Source organism: Mus musculus, chromosome 17 (assembly GCF_000001635.26).
Source record: "Mus musculus strain C57BL/6J chromosome 17, GRCm38.p6 C57BL/6J".
Classification (NCBI taxonomy): domain Eukaryota; kingdom Metazoa; phylum Chordata; class Mammalia; order Rodentia; family Muridae; genus Mus; species Mus musculus.
The window spans coordinates 21692643-21705039 of NC_000083.6; positions in this window are offsets into that span (position 1 = coordinate 21692643).

Consider the following 12397-nt stretch of genomic DNA (forward strand, 5'->3'; position numbering starts at 1 on the left):
GAAGATACCTGTGAATTCAGGTTGTCCTGTTAGGGATAATTCAAGGACAACCAGAACTACATAAATGTGTCTCAAAAAATAATAATGACAAAATATAATAACATTAATAATGTGACAAAGACCTCTAATTGTTCTGTACATCACAAAGTTCATATTTCTGAGAAACCATATAAAGCTATACCATATATAGTCTTCATGTCTTCCTCTTCATTGGGAATTATACCCCCCACCCAAATGTATTGTATTTGACAAAGCTTTTACTTGGTGCTGAAATTGCTGACATGAAAACAAATTCATCATGAAAGAAAGCACACAAAAACTCTAATGAAGTCTCATCTTTTAGCTGCTTAAACAAACTTCTGACATCTGTGCAAGCTTCCATATTAAACCGAGAATCTCCACTCAGAGGACCCATTTCAGTGTACTCAGCCTGATCTAGTTTTATGTTTCTTCAACCACTATCCCACCGTTAAAATTCATTTCCACACATATATTCCCCACACTTCTGCTTGAATGAATTAGCAAATTCACTAAGCTCCTTAGTAGTGTAGGGCATTTAAACATGGACTACACTTTCTACCTCCCCTCTACAGGCCTGTTTGGTCTTGAGTCTGGTTATAGGTCTAGAAGAAACTATTGGTGGGCCTTGAGGAACATCAGTTCTGTCTTGTCCAGCATTGTATTTTTTCAGAGAAAGTCACTGCTGGTTTATCAGACTTTGAGGGATTAATTTCCTTATGTGACAAAAACGTTATTTAAAGGGGTGGGGCTGAGGGTACTGCTTCCTCAAGTGAGGTAAACACTTGAGAATTGGAAGATTCAAAGTTCTCAGCTTCAACAGTGTCCTCCCACACATCCTCATCCCAAATTACAGGATCCTGTTGTTTGACCATTAATGCCCTTAGTTTAACGGCTGACACCCTGAGTGAGACTTGAGTTTTCGCTGTAATTCAATCAACCTTATAATGAGGGCTTCAATTTGATTTTCTGCAACTGGAGCTCCATGACTGCTGGAGTGAAGATTCACTTCAATGGCACATTAAAAAACCCTTAGATTGTTTATTTGCATCTGAAATAGTTCAATTTTTATCATAAAGCTTATTCTTTTCCTTCAGCAATTTTTCCAGAGATACTAAAAGCAACAAGCCAGCAAAATAATTTTCTGATTTTTCCCCCCAACTTGTAGAAAATTTGGTTCACCGGGTCACTTAATTCATTGCCAGTTACAATTGATGGATCAAGACAATCAAAGGCATTACCTTCTTTAAGTTAGAAATATAGTTTCTACCACAGGCCCTCAATATTCTCTGAGCTCCCAGGAGAGAGTTATCTGGAGAGGTTTCAGTAGTTGAAGGTGTTGTTGAATTTTAAACCAACTCCAGATTCTTAAAAGATGCATCCTTATATTTCTGAGTCTCTAGAATCGCTCTTAGTACCAACTTCTGAATTAGTCAGGGTTCTCTAGAGTCACAGAACTTATGGATAGTCTCTATATAGTAAGGGAATTTGTTATGATGGCTGTACTCCAACACCCTGACAATGGTCAGCTGTGAATGGGAAGTCCAAGGATCTAGTAGTTGCTCAGTCCCACAAGGCTAGTAGATTCCAACTGATGTGCTAGCAAGTAAATTCAAGCAGAAGAATAGAAGCAAATCTTCCTTCCAATATCCTTAGGTCTTCCAATGTAGGAAGATGTAGCCCAGATTAAAGGTGTACCACTACCCCTTGATCTGGGACTTGTTTTGTCTCAGGCTGACCTTGAACTCAGAGATCTCCTTGCCTTAGTCTCCTGGGATTTATAGCCACTATGCCTCAAGATCTCCATGCCAAGATCCAGGTCAGAAAGTTGTATCTCCAATTTGCAAAACACATGACACTCAAGAAGAGCAAAGACCAAAGTGTGGACACTTTGCCCCTTCTTAGAATTGGGAACAAAAACACCCATGGAAGGAGTTACAGAGACAAAGTTTGGAGCTGAGACGAAAGGATGGACCATCTAGAGACTGCCACACCTGGGGATCCATCCCATAATCAGCCTCCAGACGCTGACACCATTGCATACACCAGCAAGATTTTGCTGAAAGGACCCTGATATAGATGTCTCTTGTGAGGCTATGCCAGTGCCTGGCAAACACAGAAGTGGATGCTCACAGTCAGCTATTGGATGGAACATAGGGCCCCCAATGGAGGAGCTAGAGAAAGTACCCAAGGAGCTAAAGGGCTCTGCAACCCTATAGGTGGAACAACAATATGAACTAACCAGTACCTCCGGAGCTCATGTCTCTAGCTGCATGTGTAGCAGAAGATGGCCTCGTCGGTCATCATTGGGAAGAGAGGCCCCTTTGTCTTGCAAACTTTATATGCCTCAGTACAGGGGAACACCAGGGCCAAGAAATGGGAGTAGCAGGGGAGGGTATGGGGAACTTTTGGGATAGCATTTGAAATGTAAATGAAGAAAATACCTAATTTTAAAAAAGAAAAAGAAATATGAGCCTAACCAAAAAACAAAAACAAAAAAAAGTTGTATCTCCCAGCCTCAAGATCTGGATCAGGTGTGCCCTCCATTTCTGGATTTTAGTTCATTCCAGATATAGTCAAGTTGACAATCAGGAATAGCCATTACAAATATTGTTTAAATTTGTTGTTGTCATTATAGTATTTTGGTTTCTTCATTTTGGGGGATTGAGAGTTTTGTTGGGTATAATAATCTGGGATGGCATCTGTGGTCTCTTGGGGTCTGTATGACATCTGTCTAGGATCTTCTGGCTTTTAGAGTCTCTCTTGAGAAGTCAGGTATAATTTTGAACATGTTACTTGGACTTTTTCCCTTATGGCTTTTAACATTTTTTCTTTGTTCTTTCTTTGTAGATTTATTGTTTTTATTATTAAGTAGCAGGAGAATTTTCTTTTCTAGTCCAATCTATTCGGTGTTCTGTAGGCTTCTTGTACATTTATGGACATCTCTTTCTTTAAGTTAGGAAAATTTTCTTCTATGATTTTGTTGATGTTTTGGCTCTTTGAACTGGAAATTGTCACCCTCCCCTATTCCTATTATTCTTAGGTTTGACTTTGACTTGTGTCACAAATTTCCAAGATGTTTTGGGTTAGGAATATTTGCACTTTGCATTTTCTTCGATGAATGTGTCAATATTTTCTATGGTATCTTCCTCATCTGAGATTGTCTTTTCCTTCTCTTATATTCTGTTGATGATACACCCATCTGTAGTTCCTGTTTCTTTTCCTAGGTTTTCCATTTCCAGGGTTGCCTCCATTTTTATTTCTTTATTGTTTTTATTTCCATCTTAAGGTCGTGGTCAATTTTGTTCAGTTCCTTCACCTTCTTGTTTGTATTTTCCTGTATTTCTTCTTTAAGGGATTTATTTATTTTCTCTTTAATGTTTTTTACATGTTTGTGTTTTCATTTATTTATTTAAGGCAATTATTTATATCTTCCTTTATGGCCTCTATCATCTTCATAAGATGGAATTTTAGGTCAGAATCTTGCTTTGTGTATGTCAGGGTACCCAGGGCTTCCTGTGGTAGAACTGTGTTCTGATGATGCCAAACTGCACTGGCTTCTATGGCTTATGGTCTTGCTCTTGACTTTTGCCATCTGGTTATCTGTGGTGTTAACTGGCTTGCATGACTTGGTGGTTCTCTTGGATCTGGCCCAAGATCAGATCCCTCTCTCTTGGTTTGCCCAGGCCCCAGTGGCAGGTGCAACTGATTCTTTGGGAGAAATTCTCAGATAAATTGCTCTTTCTAACCTGTTTTTGGTGCCAGGGAGTGGTAATTTACTCTTTCCCTCTGGAATGTTTTGTTTTATGGCCTGAATGTGAATTTTAAGAGTATGGATAAAATGCCCCACATTAGGCACAATTTGTAGAAGTTAGGTCTGGTTCTCCTGCTCCATATTTCCAGAAATAAGACTCATAGTCAAAATATATGTAAAAATATCTTGGCCATATAGATAGGCTCTTTTCTGACTAGATCACATCTCAGACAAACCAATAATTTAAACCTAAATTCTGCTACATTGCTGGTTACCTGTGTTCAGGTACCATGAATCTCTCTCTTCGCATCTTACAAGGCAGTTCCTACCCGGCTCTATCTCAGAAATCTTTCTCCTTTAGATGTCCCACCTCCCACTTTCTGCCTAAGCCATAAACCATAGGATTTTAAATTAACAGCTGATGCATATACATAACATATTTTCTCTACAGAGATTTATTGCAATTTTGTTAGACACAAAACTAGCTTAAGAAAGTCTTTTAGCTGCTCAAACAAGGAGGAAAACAATCATCTTACCTGATCTGTGCATATTGTACATTCCATACATTATGTTAATACAGAAATACATATATTACCTCTGAATGCTCTGTTTTCACAGAAATAAACAACAACAAAGAATAGAGACCTGACAAAACTTACCCTTGGGAATGCTGAGATGCTCAGATTTAATGTTTCAGATTCCTGACAGATTCTACCTCATATTGCATTAATGTTGTTTCCTCTAAAGACTTGCTTCCAGGACAACTTCAAATTTTGGTCATTCATTGGATATTTGATGTTTGTCATCATTTAACAGGGGCTTGTTACAAATAGTTATGATCTTAGACGTGGAGGATATGAAATAGGGAGGATAGATTCAGGAATTTTTTTCTCCTTACTTTCCTTTTCTCCATCCTTCTTTCTTTATTAGATTGGGGAAGGGGATTTAGATAAAATGGGTAAAAATAGGAATAATAGGATAAAGTGTAAATTATTGAATCTACTCTTCAACTTACAGCTAATGTTATTCTCAAATAAGATAATTTTTGATAGTTTGGTACAGATCTTTTTATATTGATACAGAAGTAAAGTTATTAGACACAGAGGTATAGGTTGATCTATAATGATATGGATTTACCATTAAAGTTTGATACACATGATGTATATATGTTTTTATTTGTATATGAGATATTGTTTCTATACAATCCTTTAAAATGCAAGGTAAAGGTCTATTTCTTTTTAAAGCTACTACTAGAAATTGTTAGGGAATAATGATAAATAGAAGGCAGCAGTCAAGACAGTCAAACTCGTGGTCATGTTGGACACTAGGTTAATTAATTACAATAAGACATTTTCAAGTTTTTTTGGTTAGTAAATAGCTAATATTAACAATGTTTAAAAGTTCAGACATACTAAAGATAGATAGATGGTCATAAAATGCCTCAGAGATCCATAAATATCTAAATTTGTTTCATTATTAAAAAATAATTTTCAACTAAGAGGCAGGTCTGTTCCTGGCAGTAGCCCGAATCAATGTCAAAAAATATGATGAACATCTAATAATCTACATATGGAGTTGGTTCATTTGTGACAAACTAGCCTATGGGCAAAGAAAATGCCCTAAATTCATCTGCAAACAAAATGTTGTCCAGAAAGGATAAATGGATAGAGGGAAGTTGACTGCTAAGCTCTGAGAAGACAGAATAAACAAGTCCTTCATAATTCCTGCGTCACCAAGGGTCTGTCAGTTATACTGTGCCAGCAGGCTGAAAATGGATTCGCTAACATTATAGAGAGAATTTTGGGGGACTATCCAGATAGTTTTCTCCTTTGTCGTTTCTACAGTTTTGGAAGTGGCTTCTCTGTATATCCAACTTACTCAGATAAGTATTTATTCCTTTTCAGGTCTCTAATTGGCGTGAAGCCTAGATAGAATCTCACAGATAAACATAAGCTATAAAGGACAAATATATTTTAGGATCTAAAGAGATGTTTTAAGGATAGTAAATGAAAGTTATGAAGGTTGGAGAAGATGAAAGTTTAAGTTATAAACTGATGTTTAAGGTTGGCCATTAAAAATTATAAAAACTAGAAGATTTAAGTGCTTAAGATAGTAATCTCATTACTATCTTACTTGGATGCAGAACTCTGAACTTATCAAGATAGGATACCGCACTTTCCTATAAGCTGTGAAATACAAACAAATGACTTTTTAAGTGTAACTCTTACATAATAGTTTTCATAATTGTTTCATAATTGGTCCTACTATATGTTGTTTGTTATATGAGGAAGAGCTATTTTCATTTAGACAAAAAGGGGATAATGGAGTGCTTTGGTTTGATGCTGCTTGTGTTCTAATGCTAAATATTGTCTCTCAAGATTTGTTTGCCCCAATGAGAAGATCCTCATGTAAACCAAGGGATGCTATGGAAAGCTTGCTTCCCAATTTAACTGGTCAATAACAGGCTAGATTAGAGCCTGTGATTTTGCAATAGAAGAATAAATGTGGGTCCTAAGTATTAAATAAAGGGATTGCTAGTACAGAGAATAGAAGAAGAAAAAAACATTATATATTGAGGACATCTGAGTGAGGTAACCCAATCACAAAAGAGCACACATGATATGCACTCACTGGTAAGCAGATATTAGCCAAGAAACTTGAAATAGCCAAGATACAATTAGCAAAACACATGAAACTCAAGAAGACCAAAGTGTGAATACTTCGCTCCTTCTTGGAATGGGGAACAAAATACCCATGGAAGGAGTTACAGAGACAAAGTTCAGAGCTGAGATGGAAGAAAGGAACATCAAGAGACTGCCCCACCTGTGGATCCATCCCATATACAACCACCAAACCCAGACACTATTGCATATGCCAGAAAGATTTTGCTGACAGGACCCTGACGTAGCTCTCTCTTGTGAGGTTATGCCAGTGCCTGGCAAATACAGGAGTGGATGCTCACAGACATCTATTAAATGGAACACAGAGTCCCTAATGAAGGAGCTAGAGAAAGTACCCAAAGAGCTAAAGGGGTCTGCAACCCTATAGGAGGAACAACAATATGAACTAACCAGTACCCTCCAGAGCTGTGTCTCTAGTTGCATGTGTAGCATAGGATGGCCTAGTCAGCCATCAATGGGAGGGAGGAGAGGCCCTTGGTCTTGCAAAGATCATATGCCCCAGTACATGGGAATGCCAGGGCCAGGAAGCAGGAGTGGGTGGGTTGGGGAGCAGGCAGGGGGGAGGGTATAGGGGGCTTTGGGGATAGCATTTGAAATGTAAATGAAGAAAATATCTAAGAAAAAGAAAGAACATGGAGGTGGAGGAGGTCACAATAAGAGGAGATAAACAATAAGCACATTGCCAGGCAAAAGAGCAAGTAAAAGGAACATATGGTTCACATATAGAGATGACTGGGAGATAAGTTAGAATAGCTCCAAACCTGCCTAATCTACGCTTACATCATGGAAATGAAATACCTGGATTTTGTGTCTTTTATACAGGCTATCTAGAATTTTAACTTATTTTAAACACGATGCCAAGCAAGTAGTCATGGTACAGGAGCAGTAGCTGAGACTTCCATCTGATTCACAAGCAGGAGACATGGAAAATTAGACTTGGAATAGGATTGGATTTGAAACATCAAGTTCGATCTTCAGTTCCACACTTCAACAAGACATGCCTTCTAATGTTTCCTAAATAGTTATATACTCTTAAGACAAATTATTAATATATCAGTACATGGAGGCCATTTATGTCAAACAACCATACTGAACTAATTCATACCCAAGGCCATGGTACTGAGATCCCACAAGAACCTCTCCTGTTCCTAATGACATGATCACCGATGATATGCTACTGAATAAGCATAGTCACCTGCTTCTATAGGCTTGTACTTAGACTGCTTCTGAAAACTGTAGATAACTTCTGAAAACAATCCAAGCTTAACCAGGGAGACAGATGTGGATCGACAGCTGCTGGGACAATCATACTTATGCTTGTGTGACATACAGAACATAAATATCTTCTGTTCTTTGCTGACTTCTTCTCATGCTGAATAAGGACCTACTCAACCTATACTAATAGAACTTAAAATTTGTTTTATAACATAAGCATTTCCTCCTATATCCATACTCCATTTCCATACCAACTTAGATTTGTGTTCACATTGTTACTTTGAATTAGTCTAATTTGTACCTCCTATATTCTCTTGAGGTGTGACTTTTTGTAGGTATAGTCAACCTGGAGGTATATCCTACAAGACTCTCTTTTATGAAGCGAATGCTTCCTAACCTATACTTAGAAATTTGTGTCTGCCCCCTGACCATGATAAAATTTCTGTCTTGACTGAATCTGAGTAGGTCCTGTGTATGCTGTTATGATTTTTGTAGGAATATCTTCTTGATTCATGGTTTTTCTGAGCAGAAAGTTCTAGGTTGAACATCAAAGCAAGCTGAAATAATTGTGGAAAGCAAGCTACTAAGCAGTCCAACACCAGAGTTACCACTTTAGAACCTGACTCCAGGAGCCTTTCTTGATTCCTGCCCTTACTTCCGTAATGATAGCCTGAAATGTGGAGGTGAAAGCCATATACACTTTCTTCCTTCCTTTCTTCCTTCCTTTCTTTCTTTCTTTCTTTCTTTCTTTCTTTCCTTCCTTCCTTCCTTCCTTCCTTCCTTCCTTCCTTCCTTCCTTCCTTCCTTCTTTTTTTCACACAACATGCTTTCAATGTTGTGTTTTATCACTGGCAATAGGAAGAAAATTAATACAGGAGAACTTTCCACATATTAGTTTCCTGTTCTTTCTTCAGTCTCCCAATTTAACACATTACAAGTCTTTCACAGCTCTTGTAATCCTTATTTTTATATATTTTATTATTCTGAGGATACTGTGAGTGACATCGTATTAAGATTTTTCCATTTTTGTTTTCTGTTGTACAAAGAATCGCACTAATTCTGTATATTAATTTTATATCCTGGTACATGGCTGAACATATTTCTTAACTATAGGAGCCTGTGGTAGAGACATTAGGGCATTATATATAGAGAATCACAAAATATAAAAATGAAGACTTTCTTTTTCTTTTTAGTTTGTATCCACTTTATTTCCGTCCCTTCTCTTATTTTCCCTGCTAAGAACTCAAATGCACTACAGTAGAACAGATGTAAAAATGGACATCTCTCATAGTTTGCATTCTGTAAACTTGATAAACACCATGAAGAAAATCAGATTTTGAGAGAGAAGAGTTTATTGTAGTTTATACTTCCATGTCAGTGCACCATTGATTGGAATGGGGACAGAAACTTAATCAGGACCCTAGTGTCAGGAACTGAAACAGAGGCATTATAAAAATTCTAATTACTAGTTTACTTTTCCATGGCTTTCACAGCAGGCTGGGAATGAAGTGTTCATTTACTTGAGTCTGTGAAGGACATTTCACAGACTGAAGTGATTTTTAATCATACGTGATTATTGATAGATATGGAACACTTTTCATCCTTTAAACCTCTTATCTTATTGTCTCAAACACTTCTTACAACAATTTCCTCTAGTTAAAACTTCACTGTAGGCTACAGAAAAAGAACCACGGATACCATCTCACCTGGAAAACCTCCAACCTATAGTTTTTCTTGCATGCAAGATGTTCTGGGGTAATAGTGACACAAAACTTGTGGAAGTAACTAGCAGATATGTGGTTTAACTTGAGGTCTATGTTTGACAGGGAGCCCATGAACTATGCTACCTAAATAACCAGGGGCTAGAGACCGAATAGCCTAGATACTTTGTGTAAAACTGTGGGGCAATGGGCTACGCACAGACAGCCTGGTCTCCAGTCGAGCTGAGGTCTTGAACCCCGGTGGGACCGTGGGTGGTAATTTCCACCTACATGGGGCAGAAGGAATTCGATCATGTCACCTAGACCCCTGGCTCCTGTCAAAGTTACTGCCCCCACAGCCCCCACAAGAGAGGCATGTGGCTAGCAGTCATGTAGACAATGTCCCAAGCTTCTGGCTTTCTGGCTAGACTCTTCCCCACAGTTACCTAGCAACAGCAAGATAACCAGCCCACTATAAGAGGGGCTGCTTGGCCCCTCCTCACTCTCTTTAAGCTGGCCATGGCCGCCTCTCCCTCTCTCTTTCTATCTTCTCTCCTTTCTCCCTGACTTTCTACAATAAAGCTCTAAAACTATAGACTGTCTCTGACCATCAAGGCCTGCCTTGCTTAACTGATAGGATAGGCTTTCTTTTAAGGAGCTCCATATAATCTCCCAACAGAAAGCTTTCCTATGCTGCAGCCATGCCTGCTTGGGAACCACCCAGTGCCCCCCCTCTCCCACTGCCCTTTTCCCTTATCTCCGGGGTCCAGGTGCCGCCCTGGGGGCCCCTATCTGTTCTCAGCTCCTCCACCATATCCAGCATGGGAAGGCAGAGGCTGAGAACCTGGTTCCTGGGGCTGCCCCTTGTCCACCACCCACCATGTGGGGTCAGTGGCCTAACACAGCCAGATGCCCACCTGGGACCATGTGGAAAACATGTGGCAGTCCTCCTGCCAGCCCAGATAACAGGAACTCTGGCAGGATGTGGGCTCCCTCCCACTCCCCTCTTTCCCACACATTCACAGCCCTGCATAAAACCACACGTGGCCAACAGAAAGATTAATGAACTGTTTGATAATGATATTCTCCTATAGCTATAGATAGATCAGTGCCTTGTTGATTCATCATTAGAAAGGTTTCTTCCTAGAACAGATGTGAATAGATGCAGAGAGCCACATCCAAACATTAGGCTGAAAAGGGAGTCAAAATTAGAGATGTCTATCAGGTATTTTCACCAGCAGCATGAATATGACTGTAGGGGCTAGAGGGGATAGAAGACACCAGAAAAACATGGCTCACAGAATAATTAACAGGTTGCATATGGCCTCCCAAAGATTGAAGCCGGAGCTTGGAGTCTCAAGCATTTACAATAGGTTCTCTGGATATATGTTATTACTGTTAGCTTGGTGTTTTGTGGAACAACTAAGTGCCTGCATCTTTTACCTGCTCTTGAGATTTTTCTTCCTATCGGGTTACCTTGTGCAGCTTTAATATGAGGGCTTTTGCCTTGCTTTACTTGATCTTTTTTGTCATATTTGGTTGTTGCCTTTAGGAAGCCTGCTCTTTTCTGAAAGGAAACAGAGGGAGAGTGAGTATGGTGAGAGAAGAGGAAGTAGGGGATCTGTGAGTAGTGGATAAATGGGAAACTGTGGTCAGGGTGTATTGTATAAGAGAAGAGAGAATATGTTTTTAACAGAAATAAAAAGAAAAACAAATTTTTAATTAATTCTTAGAAAATCCCACATACAATTCTTTATTTTATTCACTAAGAGATCTCTCAAGACATACTCCTTCCACCATCTTTAAGAAGAACTATCACAAAAATCTCTGCACAAGTACACTTCTTTGGGATATATTTATACACCTATTCTTTCAGAATTCAAACCCCAGACAGACACATGCAAGGCCTTTGTGAAAATTATCATGCATCTAATTTCAATAGTTTAGTGAAAGTTTTGAGTAAGTGAAACTTTTCACTTAGGTGTTCTTTAAGCTGTGAAAAGAATCTTCTGCAGGAAGAAGTTATTTGACCCATTACAGCAAATTGTGGTTATTTCAGATTCCCATTGCCTGGGAGGCTTCATCTATCTGTTTCTGTACCTACTTTGCTGGCTGTGTGTTTTTTCTCTTCAGTCTTATGAGAATTTTACAAGAACGAGGAATTTGCCACAGATGTAATGAGAAACCAAATTTAAGGATGGATGAAAGGACAGTTGCCATCACCTTTATAAGCATGTTGGGAGTGTGCATTTAAGAATAAGTCAAAATACTAGTGGTGGGGAGGCAGCAGAGAGTTTTGATTGTAGAACATAGGCATAGAACATAGTCACTTTTATCTTGATGTCCTAAACATTACCGAACATCAATAGATGATTGGAAGTTTTATCTGCAAGGAAACAAAAAGGAATAATTAAAACATATAGTTTTGTTTCTTATTTTGATATAGCATGATTTACTAGCTAAATTTTCACTCTTTCATACCCGTAATTCATCTGTATTTTTTTCTAGGTTTTGGCCACAAAACATTACTTATGGATATTTTAATTATAACTCACAATTATAACATGTGAGATGTGGATGATAGCACAGGTGCAACTCCATTGACTGCTAGATGCATATTTAGAGTCATGCTCAAAACTATAGCACATAATGTACAAAAGTTTTTACATTTTTCCAGTGCATGAGCTTTTGCCTAAAAGATAAAAATCATTTGAAAAGTTTCAGTAATTCTATTTTTACACTATGTGCCTATTTCAAGTACATATTTGTATATACACTAAACGACATATGTGAACCTAAGAATATATTAAAGCATATATCTCCCTGTGTTCATGTGTATATACACACACACATACCCACAGAGAGCACATATGCACACCATAAATACTATATTTGTTTTATTTTTTATTAGATATTTTCTTTATTTACATTTCAAATTTTATCCCCTTTCTTAGTTCCCCCTCCGAAAATCCCCTATCCCCTCCCCCATCCCCCTGCTCCACAACTCACACACTTCCATTCCTGGACCT